Below are 21055 nucleotides of genomic sequence, written 5' to 3'. Positions count from 1 at the left end.
GGATATTCCCATCTCCCATCCCCTTTTCCTTAAATAAATTTTTCTTTAATCACCATCTAAGATGGCTATTTAGCCTGCCTGCGCACCACCGATTTGAACCTTTCATATGTGAGGCAAAAGCTGACAGAACTGAATCCACAATTGTAGGGATGTTAGCACTCAGAACAAAAAATACGTAAATATATAAGATACTCTAATAATTCCTATCAACCAATAATTGATATCTACCTGCAGGATACATATTCTTTTGAAGGACACATATAATATTCACCGTGATATGCATCACTGCAAAAGAAATCTCAAAGTAAAAAATTTGAAATCCCAGCCAGGTTGCTCAGTTGGTTGGAGCACCATCCTATACACCAAAAAGGTGGCAGGTTCAGTTCCCAGTCAGGGCACATGCCTAGGTTTTGGGTTCAATCCCTGGTCAGAGCAAGTACAGGAGGCAACCATCAATGTTTCTCACATCGATGTTGCTCTCTTTCTCCCTCTCTGCCCCTTCTTCTCTCCCCTGTCACCGCTTCCTTTCTCTCTTAAAAAAAAAAAAAACACTAACAAGATATCTAAAACAACCCTAAATATTTGTTAATCAAACAACATACTTCTAAATAACCCAAAGCTAAAATAGACAATTGAAATTAGAAAATATTTTGTACTTAATGGTAGTACATAATGTGTCAATTTGAGGGATGCAGTTAAAGCAATGCTTATAGGAAAATTTAGATATCTGTACAGAAAAAGATGAACCTCAACCCTTACCTCATTCATTAAACAGACTGTTTCACAGACCTAAATGTAAAACACAGTACTATGAAACTTCCAAAAAAATGTTAAGAAGATATCAGTGAGCTTGGTTTAGAGACGATTCTTTACATAGAATATAAAAAACATTAATACAAAATAAAAAACAAATCAGTAACATAGACTTAATAAAAATTCAATTATCAATCTTTGAAAGATACATCAAGAAAATGAAAAGGCAAATCACAAACTACAAAAACATATTTGTAAAACATGTGATTTACAAAACCTGTGATAAAGAACTCACATCCAGAATATAAAAAGCACTCATGCAATGGTAAACAAAAAAACTAATTTTTAATAGGCAAAAAATGTGAAAAGACACCTCACCAAAAAAGGTAAATGAATGGCAATAAGCACATCAAAAGATAATCATCGTTAATCACCTGGAAATCACAAAATAAAATCATGCTAGCATACTACTAGAGACCCACAAGAATAGCTAAAATTAATAAAGACCTACGATACCAAGTTTAACAAGTATGCGGAGCTCCTGGAATTCTCATCCATTGCTAATGGGAATGTAAAATGGTATAGTGACTTTGAAAAATACTTTGGCAGTTTTTCATAAAGTTGCAAGCACGCATTTACTATACAACCCTGCAATTTCCACTCCTAAGTATTTAACCAAGAGAAATGAAAACACATGCCCATACAAAGACCTGTATACATTCATAGGAGCTTTGTTCATAACAGCTACTAACTAGTAATTAAAGAGAACAATCTACTACTTTTTTAAAAATATATTTTTATTAATTTCTGAGAGGAAGGGAGAGGGAGAGAGAGAAACATTGATCGGCTGCCTCCTGCACACCCCTACGAGGTATCGAGCCTACAACCCAGGCATGTGCACTTGACCAGAATTGAACCCAGGACCCTTCAGTCCACAGGCTGATGCTCTATCCACTGAGCCAAACCGGCTAGGGCTCTACTACTACTTTTAACAACATGAATCAATCTCAAAGCATTATACTAAATGAAAGAGAGAAGAAACAATATAGTACATATTGTATGATTCCATTTTTATAACATTCTGGGGGGAAATGCAAAATAATAGTTACCATGATCAGTATCCACCAGAGGCAGGGATGGAAGAAAGAAAGTGATCACAAAGGGACAAGAGGGACTTTCTGGCGTGATAAAATGGAGTTGGTTATACAACTTTATACATTTATAAAAACTCAAACTTTATGGTTAAAAATGGGTGAATTATGTTTTGTACAAATTATACCTCAATTAAGCTGATATTTTCCCCCATTTGGCAGCAAAAAAGTAAAGGTATATATACACATGTGCTCCGGGTAAGGCAAGATAGTTTTCCTAAATCTTATAGAGTAGGGAGCTACGAAGTTAATGACCTGCCCAACATCAAACCATTAGTTTCTGGTGGAACCATGTTTTGGAATATAGACCATTTTACTGTAAATCTAAACTCAGAATGTATGCTTTAGGTTACCATGAGGATCTGTATAATTAAGACACTTTTTAATGGAGATCCATGAACTGCATTTAACCCATAGTAAAGCCTTAAAGGAAGTTTCAACTTACATAGGGCAAGCCAGCTAAAACAGATTAGGCTAAAAGTTGGGTAGTGTAGCATAGACATCTCAAATTTGGCTTACAACTTTCTTGCCAATGGTCAAGTTTACTTTGGGGCTGGACTATATATGTTGAGAGAGGAAGGTAGAGGGAGAGAAAGATAGAAACATCAATGATGAGAGAGAATCACTGATTGGCTGTCTCCTGCACGCCCCATACTGGGGATTGAACCTGCAGCCCGGGCATGTGCCCTTGACCAGAATTGAACCCAGGACCTTTCAGTCCGTAAGCTGATGCTCTATCCACTGAGCTAAACGGGCTAGGGCTGGGGCTGGATTTTTAAATTCATGTACACATTAATCCCATTCACCAAAGGCTTCCAAAACAACAATCCTGAAAGTTTGAGTACTCATTTTTTATTCTCACCTAATGTGTTATACTCAAGTAATTAGGGTCAAATAATAAGGGAGCAGATTTTGTAAGACAACATAATGCCAAGAGCTTAAGCAAGACAAGAAAGCTGCTCCTAATACCTTATTCACCACATCAACCTTAACCTCAGCCTAAAGAAAACAAATTAAGACTTTTCTTCATCTCTATCACTAACTGATTTCTCAGGAGTCCATCTAATCCAGATGTAGGCAATTCATGGAACCTACAATTATTAGTGGCTCAATAAAGCTTACCATATATATCTCACCTCTTTATTTCCTCTTCTCTGTTTTACTTTTCACTCAGTTTTCCTCCTCCCTCTTTCTGATCCTTTTATAAGGTCACCACAGGTTCACTGTCAGAATATAAAGAGGATATTTATGACTAATCAGTGAAATTATGACTACAATATGACTTTATTTCTTTGCCCTTCTACTGATTTGTGGTGATCATCTCTTTAAAGGAAACTTCTACACTGTATAGGTACAAATGGTTAGAAAAGAATATTGATCCATCCTTTACCTATCATAAACACTTTTCCCTTTAAGCCAGCGGTTCTCAACCTGTGGGTCGCAACCCCTTTGGGGGTCGAACGACCCTTTCACAGGGGTCGCCTAAGACCATCGGAAAACACATATATAATTACATATTGTTTTTGTGATTAATCACTATGCTTTCATTATGTTCAATTTGTAACAATGAAAATACATCCTGCATATCAGATATTTACATGACGATTCGTAACAGTAGCAAAAGTACAGTTATGAAGTAGCAACAAAAATAATTTTATGGTTGGGGATCACCACAACATGAGGAACTGTATTAAAGGGTCGTTGCATTAGGTAGGTTGAGAACCACTGCTTTAAGCCAAGACCACTGAAAATGGAAGATACTTCATTTTCACTCCATTGATTCTGAAGATTAATTCATATATGAAGCAAGTTCACCTATGTATATTAAATGTTTATCCTGAGATTAAAGTTCAAGCTATCTTTAAATACTTAGAAAGTCAGTGTAGAAACAATAATAGGTAATAGCATTAGATATGTCAGAATTCTCAATTGTAAGTGAAAGAAACCCAAGCTAACTTAAAATCAGAACTGACTTGCTCACAGAAGGATACTGAGGTGGGACACAGAAACAAAGAATGAACTTCAGGCAGTAGGGCCTCAAAGGCTCAATGCTACCGGATCCATCTCTTTATCTCACGCTTCTCTTTACTCACTGGCCTCATTCTCTCCCACTGTAGACAGACCGCCTGACTCCTGCTAGAGGCAGTCCCAGCTTCACAAACCCAGAAGAAAACTGACAGTTTGCTCCTGTAGTCTGTGTACCAATATCAGAGAAGAACACCTATTGGCCCTTTGTGTCAAATGCCAATTAGTACTATAAGTGGGATAGGTACAAAATTGGCCAGGCCTGGTACACACGTTTAATAACCCTTAAGTAACCAGAAAATGAGGAATGAGAAATCATGATGAATAAATTACAATTTACTTGCCACTATCTATAAGTTAATTTATTTCGAATCCATGAATTAAATGCAAAGACCTCAAAAACAAATAAAACCCAGTGAATACTCTATTCCTTTTGCTAGAATTATAAATTAAGTGTTGGAGAGTTCCTACTGTTCAAAAAGATCTGGTTTAAGGATACAATGAGAAATTAATAATCCTCCAGATATAATTCAAAATGTAAAAAATAAGAAAAGCTAACCTCTGGCACTAAACCACTGACCTAAAATTGCAGGACTTTTCTAAACTCACAGGGGAAAAAAGGAATAGGTCAATTTGGTGGGCTTGTATATATCATAGTTTAGCAACAAACAGAGCAATCTCATTTTAAAAATTCACTCAGTAATGGCACAAATCTGAAACAAAAGAATAAAATGAAACTTCTTGGTGGGTATAAAATCACCATAGCAATGGCTAAGATTCATGCAGCACTCAAGGAGCTAAATATCTCTGGAGAAAAGAGTCCTTCTTTAAAAGACTTTTTTTTTTTTTAAAGGAATCTGAAATTTCCTACCATATCTAAGTTTTAAATTACTTTGTTTCAGGGCTAATCATTTCAAAACAATTGAGTATTACAAATCAAACCCAGCAACCACAAGTCCTTGCTGATCCACCACTCAGTTTAACAATGCAGTTTGCTACCAACTAGTTTTTATCTTTTCAGTACTTCCAGTCCCATGCAAGCTGTTTCTGTTCTACATAACTGCATGTACACTCAGAATGCAATTCAAACAACTGACCTAAATTTAATACTACCTGGGTACCCGATAAGACATAGAAAAAGGCTCACTTTCTACTAATTTCTTATCTTTCAAGCTTAATCTGAGAAAAATGACACTATTTCTTAACAAGTAGCAAATGTATAGTTATTTATTATAAAGAATTAAATACAGCCCCGGCTGGCAAGGCTCAGTGGTTGAGTGTTGACCTATGAACCAGAAGGTCATGGTTCAATTCCTGGTCAGGGCACATGCCCAGGTTTGGGGCTCAGTCCCCAGTAGGAGTAAGCCAATCAATGATTCTCTCTCATCATTGATATTTCTCTCTCTCCCTTCCTCTCTGAAATCAAAAATATTTTTTTTAAAGAAATACACTTTTAACTTTTGAGAGGCACATTCTGGAGAAAGCTCATATTAAATGACAGCACTTTGAAAACTAACTTTTCATTCCTAAATATTATGCTTGAAAGACTATAGCAAACAGCTAAAAGCATCTTCCACGATATTCAATAGAAAAGGACTATCATGTTCAACAATTTTTACTGAGAAATAGAAAGTACTACAATAATAAAAAAAAAAATGGGTCAATTCATCCCTGTGGCATATTCACTAAGTTTTATCTATGAAAAATATTTTTAGATTATTCAAGTGTTTTCTTATCTGAGACAACCTTCAACAATATGAAAAGGGCAAACTATTTCTACAGAGAGTCAACATTAAGTGATCTTTGGTAGTGATTATAAAAGATTAATCTGCCACCTAGGAAAACTTAAGGCTATGAAATGGAATTTAGAAATGGAACGGCAATCACTTTAATCCACAAAAACAGAGTTAATACTACTTATTTCACAGTTCTAAAGCCAGGCCCACCTTTGTATAATTTTTACTCCTGAAATGTGCAATGCAAGTAGGCAAAGGGTCTGTTCTTCAAAACTGAACTGAATCTGGTCTTGCTTTGGTTTTTCTGGTTTGTTCAAGTAGGAAACAGTAGCTACAGTGTCTGACATGAACTTGATACTTGTGCTTACTACTGAGCTAAGTATATTCCCTGAGCTCTAGAAAACTGATACAGCATTGAGCTTCTTGAGTTAACCCTTAGTCACTACAAGACTATTCTCATTCAGGCCCAACAAGGAAACAGCACTGCAGCCCCACAAAAATAACCACTATTCTAAACCCTCACCTTGTTTCCCATCCCCAAGTTTTACAAGAGTGATTAGGAAAAAAAACCACCAACCTTAGTTGCATACTACTATGGAAGTCTTCCTACCATTATTCCCAGGAGGTACTGCAAGATCTCATCTTGATTTCTTGGCTGCCTTTCACTTGATGTAATCATAGCATGAAGCTTTGAAATAGGACCCTGGGATAGACCATTCCCTTCAAAGCGTCTATCATTACTCCTTGGTGAGTCAGCTTCTGGACTGCTGCCAATGTGCTTTTTGTTGAGTTTATCATGGAACCATATTTTCTGTAGAGTTGAAATGATGGCCAAAACACTGCATTTCAAAAGAGTCCCTCAAAGTGTTTATCAAAGCCACTCACATGCTTTAGTGAAAGAAGGGGTTTTACGTAGTATCATGTTAAAAGATTCTCTTATGTGCAAGTGTCCAAAAAACGTCCGGTAAAATCTTCTGATAATTTTGCTTAAGTAGAGTTTATGCTAATATGTACATTTAAAAGCTTTTTATTATGTCCTTAAGGAAGGAAAAGTTACTTTTCTGTATCAGGTAAATGAATTGAAGAATTTTGAAGTTAACAAAAACAAGATATCCAAGAATTCTCCGAAGCTACATGGAATATCTCTGAAGGGAAAAATATGTTCTACTGTACCTTTTTAGAGGAGCCCACTAATAAAAATTTTTACAATTCTTAGTTTTGAGAAGGTAAAACACTGTTGGGAATGGAGAAGGGGCATGTGCAGTAGTTCCACAGAGCAGGAAGGGGAAAAGCTCCTAATAAAATAAAATAATGGACAGTAATAATGCTCTTAGGGTATACAAAGTAAAAATAAGTATTCATGTGTGGTATTATTCTCTTTAGAAGACACCAAAGTTGTTCCTATAAACTTTAAGACTGACAGGAGAGCAAATGTTAAAGATGAATCTGGACTTTGAGATGCTGAGAACGTGTTTCAGGTTGGAGAGTAGAAGGATATAGAATGACTTAAAAAGGTAACATACAGATTTACAGTTAAAGAAATTTATCATCATTAAAATATGCTCATGTATGTTCTTAGTGTATAAATTTAAAGCATACACCAAAAACCCATAAAAGTTGCTTTAATATCCAAAGAGGAAAAGGTGTAAGTATACAAAAACACTGAATATATAAAATATATATTCTACTGAGCAGCTATTATATTAAAGGCAAGGTGTTACCTAACAAGTAAATTCAAACAAGTTGCATTTAATTTAGAATGCCAAGAATACCTTACCCACACACAAGATCCAAGCACCAAATGGCATAATCCTCTAATTTATAATTCAGAATTCCCCAACTCTTAAGAGTTATACACATGGTAAAAGAGCTCAAGAAGTATTCAATAATCTATGAATCTCCGTTACTTATAAGATATGCGCTGATAAGTTTCTCTATTATTCTGTGTAACCACTAAAAATGGAAAATGTATAAGCTTCTTACTGCTTATGTAACAAATAGCTCTAAGAACCATATGTAAGAGACAGCAACAACCTGGTGTTGTTTAAATCTTGGTACAGAGTAAGTCTCCCATACACCATCTGTGATGGTGATTTAAAAATTTACCTACAACACTGATCCTCCTTTCTCTGCCTTGCCCTATAAAGCTCCAACTGTCTAACATATTTGTACTTAGATGTCCAATTGCTTACACGTTTAAAAGCAATAGACACACACACGCGCACGCACACACAAACACTTGCCATCTTTCTGCCAAAATCCAAATCCCCTCGCATTTACCTTATTTCACCTCTAACACTAACCCCTGTGGGAAGAGGCAAGTGTTGCTACTGTGTTGTTATCACTCCAGTAACAGTAGCAATAACTGCAACTAGTATACTAGTACATGGAATGTTGACTAATGCCTAGCTACTGTAATAAGCACTTGGTGAATCCTCACAAAAGTCCCAAGAGGTAGATATTGTTATCCCCATTTTAAAGCTGAGAAATCTGAGGCACAGAGAAATTCAACAATTTGCCTAAGATCACAGGTAGGTATCATACTAGTGGTGGAGCCACCATTCAAACCCAAGCCTGAGCTCTTTTTGTTGTTGTTGTTGTTGTTAATCCTCACCCAAGGACATTTTTTTTCCCCATTGATTTTCAGAGAGAGAGGAAGGGAGGAGAGATAGATGTGAGAGAGACACATCGACTGGTTGCCTCCCACACATGCCCCAACCAGGGCTGGTGATCCAACCTGCAACCAAGGTTCGTGCCCTTGACTGGAATCGAACCCGTAACCCTTCAGTCCGAGGGCCAACACACTAACTGCTGAGCCAAACCAACCAGGGCTTTTTTTTTTTTTTAATGTTTTTATTTATTTCAGAGAGAGGGAGGGAGAGAAACATCAGTGATGAGAGAGAATCATCGATCGGCTGCCTCCTGCACATCCCCTACTGGGAATGGAGCCCGCAATCTGGGCATGTGCCCCGACCAGGAATCAAACCGTATCCTCCTGGTTTACGGGTCGATGCTCAACCACTGAGTGACACTGGCTGGGCTAAGCATGAGCTCTTAATCACCATACTAAACTGCAATAGGAAAGAGCTTCTAAACTTGACATCAGAAGATCTAGGTTCAAGTTCTAGTTCAGCTATTCACAAGCAGTGGAACCTCAGACAAGACTGGCAGCTATGAAACACAATTTATTCACCTGTAAAGTGAGAGTGATAATATGGCCTGCCCTTACTGCTTCACAAGGTAGCAGTGAAAATAAAGTGTGCAACTAATAGAGCTAATTAAAAATTTATTTGTAACACAGATCCCATAGTTGCTACCTCCATATTCCCAGGGTTTATTTTGGTAACTCTATTCTGGAATTCTAGACTTATGTCACCAACACTGTAGTCTCAGGAAAAGTAAAGAGCCTAAAGCTTGTCCATTTCAAATAGCCACATACGGAAGACCAAGTGTTAATTTGCAATCCCCATTACTATCAAAATAGGGGATCTTCAGGTAAATATTTCCATGTAAAATAGCTAGACATATAACAGCCTACAAATTAGATTTCCACTTACCAAATCACCACATTTGAAGTATAATATCTCTTTGTTCTAAGCAATATTCACTTTTCTGAATATTTTAACTCGGAAGAAATGTACATTGTTGAAATAATGTTCTGTACACCAAATATCTAAATCATAAAAGACATTTAAATCTGAAGGGCTTAAACTAAGACTCTAGAATAAGCCAAAGAAATACAAACACACATACTATTCTCGAACACGTCAAACCACCATAGTCTCTAGTTTGCGGCAGGGTCAGAATTGGAACCTCAAAACTTTAACTTGCAAAAACTGCCTGCAATCTCTTTTCCAAAGAAAAAGGTCCCATTTCTTTCTTTTGGCCTTATATTGCTAGAAAAAGAAAGCTTATTGCATTGGAATAGAAGATAATTTAGTTCAAGTACCTAATCAACCATAAACCACAAAACATGTCTTATGTCTTGTTCACATGAAACTCTGGCTACCAATGCTAATATTTCCAGGCATCTTGGGGGAGGGGAGGAGAGGAACAGGAAACTCTGTAGTGCTAATAAACATGTTTTACTTACAGACTTTTCATAACTAATTACATAACCTAATGCTGCTACTTAAAGGAACAAAAGTCAAGAATTCACAATTCAAAAGCTACTAAAAACATAGTATGAAATTATGCACTAATGTTTTATAACTAAATTTATCCACTAAGTATGTGTGCCTAAATTTTAAAAAGTTTAATGATTTAGTGTAAAATTATTTACGTAACAAATTATTCCCATTCCAGAGTGGGCTTTGGGGGGGGGGAGGAGGGAGTGAAGTTTACTAAGCAATTTACAATGACCTGTGAAAATTACAAGCTTTTCCAGGTCAAGGCACCATATTTTTTTTTTTTTTTAGAACCATTAAGAAAAAAAATCCATGGGTCCTGGCAATGGTGGTTCAGTGGTCAGAGCATCGGCCAGCACACCTAAGGGTCTGGGGTTCGATTCCCGATCAAGGGAACATACCTGGATTGCAGGTTCAATTCCCCAGCCTCAGTCTGGGTGAGTTTGGGAGGCAATCAATCTATCTCTCGCTCTTTCCACTGCTCCTACTATCTTTAAAAAAATTAATGGACTAGGAGGTCATGGTTTGATTGTGGGTCAGGTCACATGCCCGGGTTGCCAGCTCAATCCCCAATGGGGACCATGCAGGAGGCAACTGATTGATAATTCTCTCTCATCATTGATGCTTCTATTTCTCCCTCTCCCACCCTCCCTCTGAAATCATAAAAACATTTTTAAAAAATCAATGAAAAAAATATCCTCGGGTGAAACAAGAAAACAAAACAAAAAACACACACATGGCCACATACACGCAAGTGTGTGCATGTGTGAACGCACGCTTTTTATAGTACCTTATTTGTAGTTATCAAAAACTGGAAAACAACTCAAATGAGCTTGAAGAATGAATAAACAAACTGTGGTACATCCTATAGGAATACTACGTAGCAATAAAAAGTAATAACTGACACCCAAAATACAGATATCTCAAATTGTATTATGTTAAATAAAAGAAGCCAGAGTCAAAACGCTACATAGTACGTAATTCCATTTATATGAAATTCTGGAAAAGACAAAATTATAGTAACAAAATAGATCAGCAGTTATCAGACACTGAGGGCAGTAGAAGGGGCTGACTCCAAAGGGTCAGGGAGAAATTTTCTTGAGGTGATGAAACTATTCTATATCTTGATCGTAGCAGTTTCCCCCCGGCTGGATAGCTCAGTTAGTTAGAACATCATTCTGATAAGCCAAGGTTGCGAGTTTGATTCCCAGTCAGGGCACATACAAGAATTAACCAAAGAATGTATAAATGAATGGAACAACAAATCTATGTTTCTGTTTCTCCCTCTCCCTCTCCTTCCCTCCCTCTCTCCCTCCCTTTCCTCCCTCTTCCTCCCCCCTTCCCCCCCCTCAGAAAAAAAAAATCATGTTTCTAAAACTTTCAGAACTGTACTCAAAGAGTTTTACTGTATATAAATTATACCTTAGTTTGAAAAAATTTTTAGACCATAGAATCTTAATTATTGGTCTGAAAACAAGGACCAGATGCTACTTAAGCAACCAAAGCAGGAACATTAACCCTTGTTAGATCTGCTCCCTTCTATTAACATTTTGCCTAGAAATCTAAACAATAGTTGTAAAATAGTCGTAAATCCCCTTAGGATTAAAAATATATTTTAAAGAAAACTACCTAGAGCTTTGTCGAGGGAATAAAACCCAAGCAGTAAATATTAACATCAATCTTTCCCAGAACCATGATGGTCACAACAAATGAGGTTACTCTCCTAATTTGGCTTCAAAAAGCCAAAATTTTACTTCACAAAACCTTTTTAACATTCGTCTAAAATCATTAAGTGCTTTTACTTAATTAGGCATTATAGTAAAATAGTTAAAATAAAAGTTCAGGTTCAAGTCCTATTCATTTTGGCTCAATGGATAGAGTGTCAGCCTGCAGACTGAAGGGTCCCGGGTTCGATTCTCAAGGGCAGCACATGCCCAGATTATAGTAAAATAGTTAAAATAAAAGTTCAGGTTCAAGTCCTATTCATTTTGGCTCAATGGATAGAGTGTCAGCCTGCAGACTGAAGGGTCCCGGGTTCGATTCCAGTCAAGGGCACATGCCCAGGTTGCGGGCTTGATCCCCAGTAAGGGGCGTACAGGAGGCAGCCAATCAATGATTCTCTCATCACTGATGTTTCAATCTCTCTCCCTCTCCCCTCCTCTCTCTGAAATCAATAAAAATGTGTTTATTTTTAAAGTTCAGATTCAATAACTCAAATACCTAGGCAAGTTATTTAACCTCATTTTGCCAAAATTTCCACATCAGTAACACTGGAATAATTATAGCTACCTCTGAGAATAATCCCAGACAATTAAATGAGTTAATACATGTAAATAATTTAGAAAAGTGCCTGGCATATTTATGTAAGCCTCAGGAAGTTTTAAGCTAATACAAATGAATGATGTTAATAATCATCAGCTGTGTGTCCTTTGGACAAATCATTTTACCTTTCTATATCATAATTCTGCTCTATAAGGTAAAAGACCTAAATTCAATGGCCTAAAGGCCCATCTGGTAGTAATACTATTCTATGTTCCTATAATTTTTACCTGAATTGCACCTAATCGTCCTGCAAAGATTAGGTATTATCCTTTTCTATAGAAAAATCTGATACCAAAATAAACTAAACAACTTGCCCAAAGAGATAGTAAGATGAAGGCATAGCCAAGATGGAGATACGGTATTTTGAGATTTCTCAAAACTGTTCTCTAAAAATTTTAGTCCTCCATCAACTCCTTCCCTTCTGATAGACACAGGTATGACATACCAAAAAAGCTCTCCACTTTATTTTTAAAATTCATTAAGCTATACAGCACATTTGTTTTATGCACTCTTCTGTATGGTCATTTTATATCATAACTTTAAAAGGTAAAATATGGCCCAGCCAGTGTGGCTCAGTGGTTGAGCATCAACCCATGAACCAAGAGGCTGTTTGTCTGATTCCAAGTCAGGGCACATGCCCGGGTTGCTGGCTCAACCCCCAGTAAGGGTCGTGTGGTGCGGGGAGCCAGCCAATCGGTGTTTCTCATCATTGATGTTTCTATCTCTCTATCCCTCTCCCTTCCTCTCTCTAAAATCAATAAAAATGTTCATTCACACTGGGTGGCTATTGTTGCGTTGACTGTTGTCACTTTTTATTTGACAATCTAAGGGGAAAGAGGTCAGTGTACCTGACTAAATAGTCAGGTATTGCATGTTTTAAAATTTCTTGTGGCGCACTGGTTGAAAATCACTGTACTAAGGTGCCATATATATTTGAAACACAGTAATACTACATTTTAAATACACACAGATTATTTGTAGGAAGAATATAAGAGCATGAGCTAAGAAACATAAATAACTTCTGGATAATGTAAATAAGATTTAAGAGGAGTACAAAAGGGATTCAATTGTATATTTTAATATTTTTATTTATTGATTTTACAGAGGAAGGAATATGAAGCAAGAAAATAGTCACACTATTCCACCAGCCAGAAATTTATCATTATTAATATTTCCATTCCTGTCTTTCCAAGGTCCCTCTTATGTATAAAAGTATTACTTCACTTACTAAACAGGATTTTAAGTACAGCAAAACAAAAGGGAAATAACATACTAGTTCTTTGAAAGACTAATTCTCTTCAGTATTTTCACAGTAAGCCAAAACCATGTGTACAGGGAACTGGAGAGAATGAGACAAGTGAAAGAAATCATGCTTGCTCCTTTTCATTCATTCACCCCACGGCAAACTGGTGTCCATGTTTCAAGAATCATTATATACCCAAAGACTAATGAGTATGTTTCTTTTAAATAGCAGTCTACTACATAAATAATAATACACACACATATATACACAGCCTTACCAGTAGGAGGGACACACACAGTAAAAGTAATTATTATATCAAGACTAATTTTTTGTCACCCTGAAAGTATCATTAACAGAAAGTAAAATGATATCTGAAAGGCTAATGTAAACTTAATGACCTCTCCCACAAAAACATTTCCTGTGCATATCAGATGAAGGAACAATCTACAAAAAATGGTGAGTGTTGGTTTTACAATGCTATAACTTATTTACTGATATAAACAAAGATGTAAGAGTTGAAATAGTCCATCCATATTGATAGCTTACTCTATACTAGACAGTATAGTAAGTGCTGGGAAGTGGAGAACAGCCATCAGTACCTACTTCTGCAGGGTTTACAATCTACCTCTTTAAATAAGATGTCAAACATTAGGCATGTGGCCCCCAAAGGAGTCATAAGATCTCAAATCTTCATGAGGTTCTAAAAAGATGTGAAAAAAACCTTATAAATCATGCTATTTAAAGTAAAAAGGGATATCTGGACTTTTTTCCAAAGCACTGTATACAGCAATCATCTTCAGTATAAATTACAGTATCTCATTTCTTTAACTGGCAAAAAATAATCATTCGAGTTGCTCTTTTCAATAATATCTTTCTCTGACAATGACCCATAAGAAATAACTGAAATTAAGTTCCCCAAGATGGGAGAAGAAAGGGAGACATTTTTCTAGTGCAAAAGCACCATTTCCTGATGCCATCCATAACTTACAGGGGGAGGTGGGGCAAATCAAAAACAATTTATTCAAACTTAAGAAAAAAGTTACCTTTTAATCTAAGATTCATCATGGAAAGTTTGGCCTGAGAAAGCATTTTTTAAAAGTTGAAGGCTCAGGCTCTTCCAAATGGAATTAGAGTGACTGGTTAATTGTGGTACTTTGCAAGCAAAGGAAAGCAAGTAGCAATTATTCACCCCTTTACTCAGTCTCTAACACTTAAGCTCTTAGAAAATAAGGATATGTTATAACTGAACTGCTTTCCATAAAACATAGGCATTTTAAAATACACTCTAGCCCTAATTGGTTTGGCTCAGTGGATAGAGCATCAGCCTGTGGAGTGAAGGGTCCCAGGTTCGATTCTGGTCAAGGGCATGTACCTTGGTTGCGAGCACATCCCCAGTAGGGGGTGTGCAGGAGGCAGCTGATCGATGTTTCTAACTCTCTATCCCTCTCCCTTGGTTAGAATCATCCCAATATGCCAAGGTTACGGGTTCCATCCCCGGTCAGGGCACATACAAGAAGCAACCAATGAATGCATAAACAAGGGGAACAACATATCAATGTTGCTCTCCTCTCTCTCTAAAAAAATAAAACACACTCTACACGATATCAGCTCTTCACATTTAAGAGAAATACACTTACTCAGAATGTTTCCTACCCTATTATTTGCCCTTTTCTAAATTCAGTCACCTCAACAATGACAAAAGATATCAAACTGATGCTTTATGAGCAAGGTTTATATGTTGGCCCTTATTGTAGACATGACTCTCAACAGCATGGGACACTTTAAAGCAGAGTATCAGAATCCAACTAGGCTGGACCATCTGCAGAGCTAGTGGAAATGCCGCCCAAAAAATCATCCATGAAAGCCCAACAACATATCGTAAGAGTCTAAAGCTGTGATAACCACAGCAGAGTATAATATACCTCAAGGAGTACCCAAGAAGCTCCACTGGCGTAAAGGAGAAAAATATTTTTTTTTTAGCTTTATTTTTAATTCTCACCCTTGTTAATTTTTTTGGCGGGAGGGGTATATTTTATAAGGTACACAATAACCAGTTACTATACTTATTGTTTGTCAATTAAATAAGTACTTAAAGATTGAGGGTTAATGCTCAAAAAAATTTTTTTACTGTCGGGATGAACAATCAAAAAGTTTAGAAACCACTAAAGTACTCCTTGTCGCTTTCATTTTTACCTGCCCCTTCCACAGAGTTAAGCTGTAAAGGCTAAAACCTGATGTCAAACAAAAGAACAAACTATTTTAAGGTCCCACCACCAAGCTAAAAGATAATAAATCACTATCAAGAACATGTGGCTCTGGCTGGTTTGGCTCAGTGGATAGAGCGTCGGCCTTCGGACTCAAGGGTCCCAGGTTCGGTTCAGGTCAAGGGCATGTACCTTGGTTGCGGACACATCCCCAGTAGGGGGTGTGCAGGAGGCAGCTGATCGATGTTTCTAGCTCTCTATCTCTCTCCCTTCCTCTCTGTAAAAAATCAATAAAATATATTTTAAAAAAAGAACATGTGGAGTTGAACACCAGTATAATGTTGGTGGATCTTTAAAATAAACATCAATACAGTACCTTGAGTATATTCAAATTTAAAATACACTCTCTTTGACCAGATAAGCCCACTTTAAATATTTAGCCTAAGGAAATAGCATAATTGTATAAGAAAAAGTCCAAACCAGTTCATCACAGCACTATTTGAAGAAAACAAAATTGAAAATGTCCATTAACAGGGGACTGCTATAAACTATGATGCATCCATACCACAGAACACTAAATACCCATTATGGGAACATCAATTTGACATGGAAAGTTGTTGTGTAAGTATTTCAATAGATAATATATAAGAGAAAAAAAAATTACCAAGTTATTACATCTAAGTGGGATTATGGATTATCTACTTTTTTAATTCTCCTGGGTTATCTCAAGTCTTGTTTTTTGTAGGTGTTTTTTTTTTTCAATTTCCATACTGAATATGTTCTGTAGCTTTTATAATCTAAAATAACACTTTCTAAAATTTGAAATTTAAATAGGATTAAGTTAAAATTCCTTACTGTTGCCCTATGGGACTTCCAAAAACTTTTTCCTTAGCTTTATACCAATTCTCTCCAAGTGTAAAATTAATCAATATACTTATAATTCCTTACATTCTGTCAGATTATCAATCGATGGATAATTCAGAGGACTAAATGAATTTATATTTCCCTTCTGCAACTAAATTATAAAAGCATTAGCTACAAAATAAATTAAATTTAGAACCCAAAGAAATGAAATCAGGAAAGCGTGCTACATGCTACTATCTCTCATAATGAAATCAGTCTAAACATCATGTAAAGCAGTGGTTCTCAACCTTCTGGCCCTTTAAATACAGTTCCTCACCTTGTGACCCAACCATAAAATTATTTTTGTTGCTACTTCATAACTGTAATGTTGCTACTGTTATGAATCGTCATGTAAATATCTGATATGCAGGATGGTCTTAGGCGACCCCTGTGAAAGGGTCGTTCGACCGCCAAAGGGGTCGCGACCCACAGGTTGAGACCCGCTGATAAAGACACAAACAGGCACATAGTAGACCCAAGCCTGGGCATATCCAGATGATTTGTAATGGTCAGCACCAAGACAATACCTAAAGGAAAGAGTGAGTAAGAACATTAGCGTAAGTTTATGTCTTACCTTTGTTCATTAAATCAACAATTTATAAGAGTTATGAGATATTTCACCTTTAAAAGAATACTGTAGCTTTAATTTAACCCAACTTCACAATTTTCTTATAGTTTTTCATTTGTCTTACGCCTTATAGACAGTCATCATAACTATAAAGTCTAGGTACCTTGCCCTTAAGCAACTGCTTCAAAGTTTTACCACAACTCAAGAAAAATATACTTTACCTTGCAACACATAAATATATAATCATATATTTAAAAAATAAACAAGTTTCCCAAATCAATACATACTTTCACCACTTGCAATGTGCTGATATTTTTTAATGCTTTATTTTTTTTATTAATCTGAGAGAGAGAGGAAAAATAACATCTATCGGTTGCTCCTGCATGGGCCCCTGACTAGGGATGAATCCAAAACCTGGGTATGTGCCCTGACCAGGATCCAAATCCACCACCTCTTGGTGTACGGGACAACACTCCAACCAACTGAACCACACCAGCCAGGGCTTAATGCTTTTTTAAATCACCATATTTATTTCATTACCCTGTGGCATTGCCACCTGCCATTTAGAAAAGATAGCACTACAACTTTACACAGAATGTACTAAACTCCGTGACTACCACCTTCCACCACAGCTCCATTATAACAAAATGGGTGAAATCCAGCAGGTCTATTCCAAGTGCAAAACTTGGCACAAATGTGAGACATCCCAGGTCTTTCTGAAGTTCCTGCAACACTGTGACTATTCCTATTGGCAGATGGGATACAAGTGCTGAAAGGTTTCTCCAGGCAAAGTACAAAAACAGAAATCTTTTGTTGTCGTATCAGTTACATTAGTAAAATCTGCACTTGAGAATGCCTAGCAAGTTTACCATTGCTCCACAAACCAACTCTTCCAAGAAAATAAAAGAGGATCCTACCACAATAGGATTCTAATATCATCCCCTTACATTTTTAGATTGCTTTCCATATACATCATTTCATTTGATCCTCCCCAACAGTGAGATAGAGAAATTGGTATTCTTCCATTTACTAACGAGGGAACTGAAGCTCAAAGGCCTTACCTGGCTTGCCAGTAACAGCACAGCTAATGAGGAGCACAACCTATGCTTGAACCCAGGATTTACTAATTTATCCACTCTCATGCTACAAGTTTTCATTGTGAACATCTGATACAAATGTGAACTTAAAAGGTATTTTAAATTTCTAGATACAAAAGCGAAGATGAAAGTATGATACCAATATTGATCATAAAATTAAGATTAAAAATAGTAATGTTAACAATTTCAGTAGCCTCTTGATTTACTGGGAATCCTAGTTCAAGTCAATACAAATTTGGTTTCATACTTTGTCTTTGGTCAACATTTCACTGATTATAAAATTACATATAAATTCACCATAGAAAATTACAGAATTGGGTGGTCTGTAAGAAACTGGCCACATAATTTGCACAAACTTCCCCCAAACCATCCTTAAGCTTGTGGCTTCACACTAAATTATCAAGTTCCCTATGTGAAATCCGTTTTGATTTCATCACTAAGTGAATTACAACAGCATAAGCATGTTGTTTCTGCATAATACTTGCAACATGCACTCAATTTCCAGAGCACTTTTGAACAACATCTAAAATTCATAAGCTTAAAGGCAGAATCCAAGGCAGAATGTTCCTTTTTTAGTTAAAAAGGCTCATGTACCTTTGAGATGAACACCAACTTAATTACAAATTATTAAAGATTTGGAGAACCAAGCTGAAGAAACTACTTGATATCAAGGAATAGAACCCTTAATTGTACAGATTAAAAAACTGAGGCCCAGATGTGACATTTCCAACAGCAATCACGTAGTCAATAATGATACAGCCCCACCAGCGTGCTGTGTTGAGCATCGACCTATGAACCAGGTCAATTCCTGGTCAGGGCACATGTCTGGGTTGCAGGCTCCATCCTCAGTAAGGGATGTGCAGGATGAGTCCAATCAATGATTCTCTCTCATCACTGATGTTTCTACCTCTCTCCCTCTCCCTTCCTCTCTGAAATCAATAAAAATATATTTTTTAAATATCCTTAAAAAAATGACACACAAACTCTCCGCCAATCTATGGTTTCCCATTATTCTAAATGTCTCTGCATCTAATAACATGTGATCCTTAAAAAAGTCACTAACACCTAAAACATTTAAGACACATTTTTTAAAGACACATTTAAGATCTAAAAACTAGAGGACAGGATAGTGTCCAATGACAGTCTTTAGAAAAACAATCTCTTGAACTCAAAGTTACAAACTACCTGAGCTAAAAACTGGCTCTTCACTCCAATGCAAGAAAGATAGCAAGTAGCTTTTAGTAACTAACGTTACCAACCACCTTAACAGCTCTTTTTCCCATCTCAATACTACTCATTTACTCAACAAATACCCGATGGCGTATTATGCGGGAGCTCCAGCGAGTTCTGGAGAAACCAAGGGGCTAAGCAGACATGGTTCCTGTAAGGCACACTGGGTGCCCTCCCCTCCCCCCTGCACTATGAATACCTCCTTCATAACTCAGCATTCCACTTCACCACATGAGGTGCTACCCAGAACTACAGGAGACTTAAAAACTGCCTGTACCACTCCGCGTGGCCTGGGCAAACTTCAAGGACCTTTCACAATAAACCTTCCTGGTTCACAACCCTTGTCTCAGAAAGCTCACCCACCTCCCCTCACTTCACTGGAACCTGAGCCAGGTGGTTGGGAGCGACCCGGATCGGGGATGATGGGAAGCACCTTCCCTGGACCACTCTGAGCCAGAAGCAGACCTACTTACTGCCTCTCCCTCCGCTTCTGTCCACTAGATCCTTCCACGCCCCTCTGAATACACCCCCAGTCGGGCAGTACCTCACTCACCAAGTGTGTCCTAAACACCTGCACAAGTAACTGTAGGAGATGCTCAATTCATTTTTTAAATATCCTTAAAAACCTTCTGCAAGTTTCTCAGGCTTCCCCTTCTGCAAGCAAAAAAGCAGTCTCCCCGGAACTGAAATTAACGAGAATCACCTGGAATACTAAAGGGGCCTAAAGCAGAACCTCACACACCTGGCTGCCCGGCCCCTCCTCCGGAGACTGTCATTCTCGTGGCCCCGCGGGGGGCCCGGGGACCCGCATTTCAGGCCGTTCATCCTACTTCGGATGACCGAGGTGTTGACTAGTAACCAGGTGAGCCCTGAGCTAGAGAACCCGGCCTACAAGCTGAGAAACCTGGGTCCTCCCAGGGCTTGCCATTCACGACCAGTGGGCTGCACCTCGGTGCTGACCGCATGAACGGGTCTGGGTCCCCTCCAAAACCAGGGAGGTCACGGGAGCCGACAGAGGCCTTCTTAGGCGGCCCATCCAAAACTCCAGATCCCCCCAATTTTAGTTTAATCTCACATCATGGGCTGGGTGGACTCAAAACTGTGTCATTCCGGGCGCTCTTCCACCCACCCTCCTCCTGCATCCCACCACCGCGCCTGACTTTACAGCTGAGGGCCTTGCAGCTGAAAAGGGGAGGGAGGTCCCCATCACCAGCATTTTACACTAAAACAAACAAACAAAAAAACCATCTCGTGTAATTCAACCCGGGCCTCCACGGAATTACCGTCCACAGCATGAGAAACTACGCTGGACCTCAACTACAAGAGTGTGCGCACTTTTTATTTCTTTGTGAAAGAAAAAAATAATAATAATAACAAGATACTATCGGATAACAAAGTGAAGTATCAAGATACTAAAAAACAAACAAACAAAGTCAAGAATCCAGGTCTCGCTCTGCAACAGCCACCTCGACCTCCATCCCCAACTTGTGGCTCGTGTGGGAGACTCACAGGTGAGGTCAGAGACCCCAGAGGAGTTGATGGAAGTGGGATGGACCCCATTCTTCACCCAGAACATGGACCCCATCGCTCCGAGGCCAAGTCCTCCAGCAACAATAGGATCTCGGGGGCTCCGCACCGCCGGGCCATGCCCGTCCCCCGCGGAAGTCACACCGTCCCCGTCGGCGGGGCTGCCGGA

The 21055-nt window shown here is 37.9% G+C and overlaps 1 protein-coding gene across 6 annotated transcripts in view; it reads right to left on the bottom strand.

Annotated features, from left to right (window-relative positions):
- The window catches only part of MTMR3 (myotubularin related protein 3), an 80264-nt gene extending 63498 nt beyond the window's left edge, over positions 1–16766 (bottom strand). For 5 of the 6 annotated variants that reach the window (XM_005869745.2, XM_005869742.2, XM_005869743.2 and 2 more), the window contains exons 1-3: positions 16226–16766; positions 13904–14057; positions 3041–3127 (exon numbers count right to left, since the gene is read on the bottom strand). The gene's annotated coding sequence lies outside the window, so the exon portion shown is untranslated. The remainder of the gene's footprint in view (positions 1–3040; positions 3128–13903; positions 14058–16225) is intronic. The other variant, XM_014542517.1, reaches the window with a different exon arrangement.
- Between the last annotated feature and the right edge of the window lie 4289 nt (positions 16767–21055).

This window comes from Myotis brandtii, unplaced genomic scaffold (genome assembly GCF_000412655.1).
Source record: "Myotis brandtii unplaced genomic scaffold, ASM41265v1 scaffold303, whole genome shotgun sequence".
NCBI classification, from domain to species: domain Eukaryota; kingdom Metazoa; phylum Chordata; class Mammalia; order Chiroptera; family Vespertilionidae; genus Myotis; species Myotis brandtii.
The sequence above is the reverse complement of the archived record's forward strand: the minus strand, read 5'-3'. Positions and strand labels throughout refer to the sequence as shown.